This window comes from Anas platyrhynchos, chromosome 7, assembly GCF_047663525.1.
Source record: "Anas platyrhynchos isolate ZD024472 breed Pekin duck chromosome 7, IASCAAS_PekinDuck_T2T, whole genome shotgun sequence".
Classification (NCBI taxonomy): domain Eukaryota; kingdom Metazoa; phylum Chordata; class Aves; order Anseriformes; family Anatidae; genus Anas; species Anas platyrhynchos.
In genome coordinates this window covers 19,168,501-19,174,500 of record NC_092593.1, presented here as the reverse complement: position 1 = coordinate 19,174,500, position 6,000 = coordinate 19,168,501, and positions in this window count along the sequence as shown.

The following is a 6,000-nucleotide window of genomic DNA, read 5'->3' as shown; positions in this document are numbered from 1 at the left end:
AGGCCATTTGTTAGAGTGTGTCTACTCCCATGGAAGATGTTCTGGGCATGTTTTTAGGGAAAAGTTCAGAAGCTCCTATGGAAATAACAAGGATGATGGTGACTGTTAAAGTTAAGCAAGGCCATAGATTTTTCTTTGTCATGCTGCCACACTTTCTTGTTACTGATTTTTGAACTTTTGTTGCCTTGTTACTCTTGTTGCATATGATGTTTACCGTACGCCATACAGTATCTGTCAGTTGTCTTGTTCCAGTAAAGACTGTTTAAAAGTCTTGTTTCCTGCTTTGAATGCATAAGAGCCATCAAACAGCTTTATCTGCATACAGCTTTGGCTAGGGGTGAGATCATTCTTCCCTGAAACTGTGTGCATATATTTGTTTTTGTTGATCTCATCCGCAGTAGACTGGGCCAGCTGGAAAACCAGCATGGATATGCTGAGTTGGAGCTCATGGGGCTAAATGTCGCAGAGTTCAGGAACACTGTATTGCTGACTGCTATTTTTCTGCGGACAGTAAGAGACCACTCTGGCAGACTCTGAAACCTTTGGTCATGTATGGTGGACAGAGACAGCAGCAGGTTCGGTGCAGGCCTATATAAGCCTGTATCCTAAGATGGCTTAGCATCTGTTTTGATAGGATGCTTCTTCAACAGGAAGCTATTTTCACCTGATGGTCATGGGCAACATAATATACAGCATCCCCTACACTAAATTGTCCCTTCAGGAAATTGCAGTATTAACTATCCACAAAAACTGCCTCTTGTGTTGGGTTACTGGGACTTCAGAGAGCAGGATCCGGACCTTGGATCAGAGGCCAAACAGCACAGGACTGGTTACATCCACAATATGTACCTTTTGGCTCTTTATGTCCCCTGGACAAAATATGGTACTGTCATGGTTCTAGGTATAATTTGTGTGTTTGAGATTTTCATCTCAAAATATTTAAAATGATATGAAGGCTGTGCAGCAGCCCATAGGACTGGTAGACACTCATCATATGTGAAAACATGCAGATTAACACAGTCAAACCATGCCAGGAGCATTAAGCAGTGTTGATGAACAAAGGTGAAGGATTCAGTCTTGCTCCACATTTCTATGTAATTCAGCAGTATAGATACAGCCTGCCTTATGACTGGAAGAGTCTGTGATAGATAATGAAATTTGTATCAACAATAATAGTAGATGCCACTGTATCATTTACAATTTTCAGACAACGCTAGTATAAACTAATAAGGACCAATATAGATTTATTTATTTGGTTCCTACTTAATAAATAGACAAACTGAAATAAATCCCAGAATTATAGAGGTTTTTTGTTCTGCCTGTAGAGGGCATTCATACTGTTCAATACATGATTCCTCTCCAGATGACAGTAAATTCAAAGCATTATTTATGGTTATCTCAGTTAAAGGTGAACGTATTCAGGAGCTTTGTGATAGTTCTGAGTTAACCGAGTTTACCTGCCTTCCATAAAGGCTCTGAGAACCCATAGATGGTTGCATATGAATGGCTGAAAAATGTGCTTATGAGGAGTTGCAAGAGATGGTCAGAAATTTTTTCAAAGCAAAAATGTCATTTAGCTTGTTCAACTAATTTGCCATTTTAGTTGGAAAGTTTTAGAAAGATAGTATTGTTGTTATTAATTTCAAACCCTTTGCCCTTTAATATTTTTCCATTAATTTAGATAGTGCACAGTGCTAAATTATTAAACTCCTTTTTGATAAAACTACTGTACAGAGCTTGCACTGAACATGCAGAGAACAAAAGTTGCAAATAGGAAAACTTTGGAATTGACATCATGAATTAAGCTGGAGTGTAGAAATACGTTTTATCTTCTAGGAACCAAGAAGCTTTAGAGGAAATAGATCAATGTATCAGGACTGTTAATCTAAATATTCTTCAAAACATTTGTTTTGGATTTGTCAAAGTGATTATTTTTGTTTTCTTGAAGAAAGAGCATGTCCTTTTAGGAGGATCAGGAAGGATCTCCCCATCCTGGAAATGGAGAAGGCAAGGAATGTAGGCTAGCTGGAAGAACGGGTCTGATAAATGGTAATCCAGTCCTATTGTAGCACACAATGGCAACTGTTGAACAAACACTGGCAGTGCAGTGTTAGTCTGCACAAGAGACAGCTGAATCACAGAACACTTAAGATTCTCTTTGTGAGGTGCCAGGGGTAGAGATCAGTGTTAGAAAATTAGCAGTCTAGAATAGTTGAAAATGGAACTTTAGAAACAGGAAAGAGAAGGTTTGTTTTTTTGTTTTGTTTTGTTTTTTAATCCAAATACCTTTGGGCATTCACCCGTATTACAAGCCATAAAACAGTGTTCTAAGGAAGTTGCTTTTCATTAAGTTAAAGTGACTGTGAAGTATATCAGTGAGAATCCAGGGTACGAGGATGAAGATAAGGTGCTTGTCAAGAAAGTCATCCTTGGCAGCAGCTGCACCTGCATTGCAGAACATGCTATCACCAGAACTGCAAAGTGAGGTTATAGCTCTGAATAATTCCTCTCCTAAAGGCTCAGTTTCCTTTCATGTAATAATCCAGCACATATTCATGAAACCGAGAGTGACTGAATGCTGTGTTCCAACTTCTAAGTGCCTGACAGCTCTCCCCTTGGATGCATATATTTCTGTAGTCTCTTTATACTGTCACGAGCTGCTTGACACACAGCTTTCTCCTCTGAACTCTCATCAGCTTTCTGACAAAGCTTATTGATTATTCCTTAGTGGAACTTACATAATAAATATTTGAGTGCAATCACTGCAGATGGTGTGCTAAGACTTGCTGCTCTCAATCATATTTTATATACAGAGGCCTTTCTGCTTATTCACACTTACAGTAAAATAGTTTGAGCCTTAACAATTTGAAAAGTGAGTAGGGTTACAATGATTGCCAGGTGCAAGAAATTCAGAAAAGTTTTCATACTGGCTGACAGAGATCTTTCTGTAGCTTCCCCCTGCCTTACAATGGGCTCTACACTATTGCAGTAATTAGGCTCATGATGATTATTACATGTATCTGTGCATGGGAATGCAAAAAAAAATTTGGCATAAATCTGCCAGGTTAGATGTTGCTACAGAGATAAGTTGCAACAGTTACCTGACTTTTGTATGCCCCTGGATAGAGATAGGGTGGATAGGAGGTGTTGGAACTTGCTGCTTGTTTTAGATTTGGCAGGGGATTCAAACCATCTTATTATTCCTCTTTTCTGTTTCACGTACTTCAGATTAAACACAAGTACTATTCAAGCTGTTGAGGTAGATCCTGAAGCAGACAAGGAGTCTAATTTCTAACAAGTGGGAAAAGACATTACCACCCCCTTCTTTTACCCCCAGTTACATGGTGACAATTAATTTTATTAAATTTAATAGGTTAGATTATAATTCCACTGTTCCCAATAGGTCCTTTTTTTTTTTTTTTTTTTTTTTTTGTCACGCTTGATATGTTATATTGAGGCTGGGCTGAACAGATGTTGAAATGACTTTTACAAATCACTGTGTTTTTTCTTTGGACAAGGTGAAATGGTGGAAAGTTGTTTGTTTGTTTGTTTGTTTTTGGTCTTGATGAGACTTCTCATGTAAAAATAAACTGTATGCAAAAACTAGAACATAAACTACAATAAGGTTCTAAGATTTTACTGTAATTTAAAGCATGCCTTTTTTTCATACCTTGCTTTTGCCAAATACTAATTTTCTCCTTCAATAAATTAAATCCTGTCTGTTAATCTGTAACTGAAGTAGGCTGTTTCCAAATGAAATGCTACAGTTCTAATCAGATTGCTGTCTACTATGGCATTTTGCAATGTGTGATACTCTGGTACCTGGTGCAACCTGGAGAGATCTCTGGAAAGGCAGGTTTGCAGGATAAACACAAGGAGTAACCTGTGTTGCACTGAAGAATTTAAGAACTATTATTCCACTTTCCTCTGTAAATTCTTTTAAGTTTTACTTGAGAAACAACACAAGTTTTTGTGACTCCTTGACTCTTAGAATACATCACATTCACTTTTATTGTTTGCTTCATTTTCAACAGAACATATTGTTAAGTCTCATTTGCAATTCGTAAGCATCATATTAACTGAATAAACATTCAGTTATTCAGGTTAATTATCAGTGGTTTAAGTCTTTAAACTACCATTTACTTTTTGTCAGCTACAAATGTATTCTGTAACAGATATAATTTTCATAATGAAGGGCTAAACATATTTTATTGAAAGACATGGACAAAAATAATTTAATTATACATTCAGTAACTCCAACCAAAAAATAAAGTAGTCTCGGTAATTAGAAATTTAGCTGCCTCTGCTATTTCAGTTCAAAGGACCTAAATTCAGATTCACTACCTCAGGTTTACATCAGAATGATAGCTGCTTGATGAAGCAATATCACTTTGCTTCTGTTCTCTCCATACAGTAAGACACTAACAAATCTGATCTCCTGACTCAGACAGTTGATCAAAGTCGTGGGTGTGCACACCTTGAAAAGTATCAGCATGCACATTAAACTCTCTGACTCTTGACTAAGAATGAAATAGTTGCAAAATTCACATTGCATTTTTTAGTGCATTCTGCATGTTTTTAATCAGAGGCATGTGAATTGAAAAAGGTGACTTGAAAAAGTTTTTGTTTTTTTTATAAATAGTTTATTTGCTAGAAATGATGACAAATAGATCTAGTTTAATAGTCAATCTGATCTAGAGAGAACTGAGCAATTTGGGGCTTAAACCCTCACTATGCAAGGTTAACCATCTTTCCAGCCCCAAACCATTATTTCAACTTGCCATGAAACTTCCTGCACATTCAGAAGGAGTTAACCATGTCATCTAGCCTTGCTGGACACTTTTATCTCTTGGATCTCTCCCTCTCATCTCAGTCTTCATATTTTATACTAAAAAATATAACGTTTCCTTTCAATGGTGATAATCACAATCTACATTTTAAAACAATTTCCTTCTGCATTCACAGGATTCTATCTCCTTAGCTCCTGTGCAGCTTTATCTCCCTGTCCTTTTCCATTCACTTTAAATGTTTCTAAATTTTTCTGACCTTCAGCCAATGATTTTCTAAAGTGCATCTTGAATTTCTTAAAACAGATTATGCTGCAGGTTTCTGTCTGTAAAGTCAAGAGAGAAGAGTTAGTTCACTTGAAAAATGTTTGTGTACCTTAACCCAAATTGATACCAGGCTGACCAGAGTCTACAGCTGCTCATTTCTCAAATGCAGTTTCAGAAGCACCAAAATCAAAAAAAGTACAAAACGTTTAGGGTAACTGTATTTTCCAATTTCCTCCTGCTTCCGCATCTGGGCAGCTCCATGCTGTTTCAATATTTCTCTTTAACTGCTTGGCCTAAATAGACTCTTGATGCTTTTAATTAGTGCATGCGTGTGTATCTTTGTGAATCTTAGCCTGGAAGGAAGCCAAAGAACTTGTACCTGACTGTAATGGCCTGGATTTTAAGGTCCAGCCAGGTGAGTAAGCATTTACTATTCCTGCTAGGGAGAGAGAAAACATGCTTTTCTCTTTTTCATAGGTAAAAACACTTTTACCTATGCCAACAGTTTCACACACCATCAACAGCCTTAGAGCTGTTAATAAAGCCGTTTGGCATGGCCACTTTACATTGAGCTTCTAAAGTCAGTACTCAAGCAAGCCATTCAGCAGAGCTGTAATTTGCCTTGTAACACCACCAAACTGCCTTTGCCAGCTCACTGAATGCCTGATGCATGAAAGGTGTGGTGCGTTACAATGAAAAAATAAGACTGAAGGCAAAATCTTGAAATAATAATTATAGCAGGTTCAAAGAAACCACAGACATGTATAATACGCCTTTACTTTTATTAAAAATGAGTCCTTTCTCTTTTAAAGTCAGACATCCAAATATAACTAAAGAACCTCAGAATCTAAGAATGGTCTTGCTCTGTCAGACCAAAGGTCTTATCTAGCCTGGTATCCTGTCTCAAGCAATGTCCAAAAATGGATGTTGAGGAAATACTGTAAAT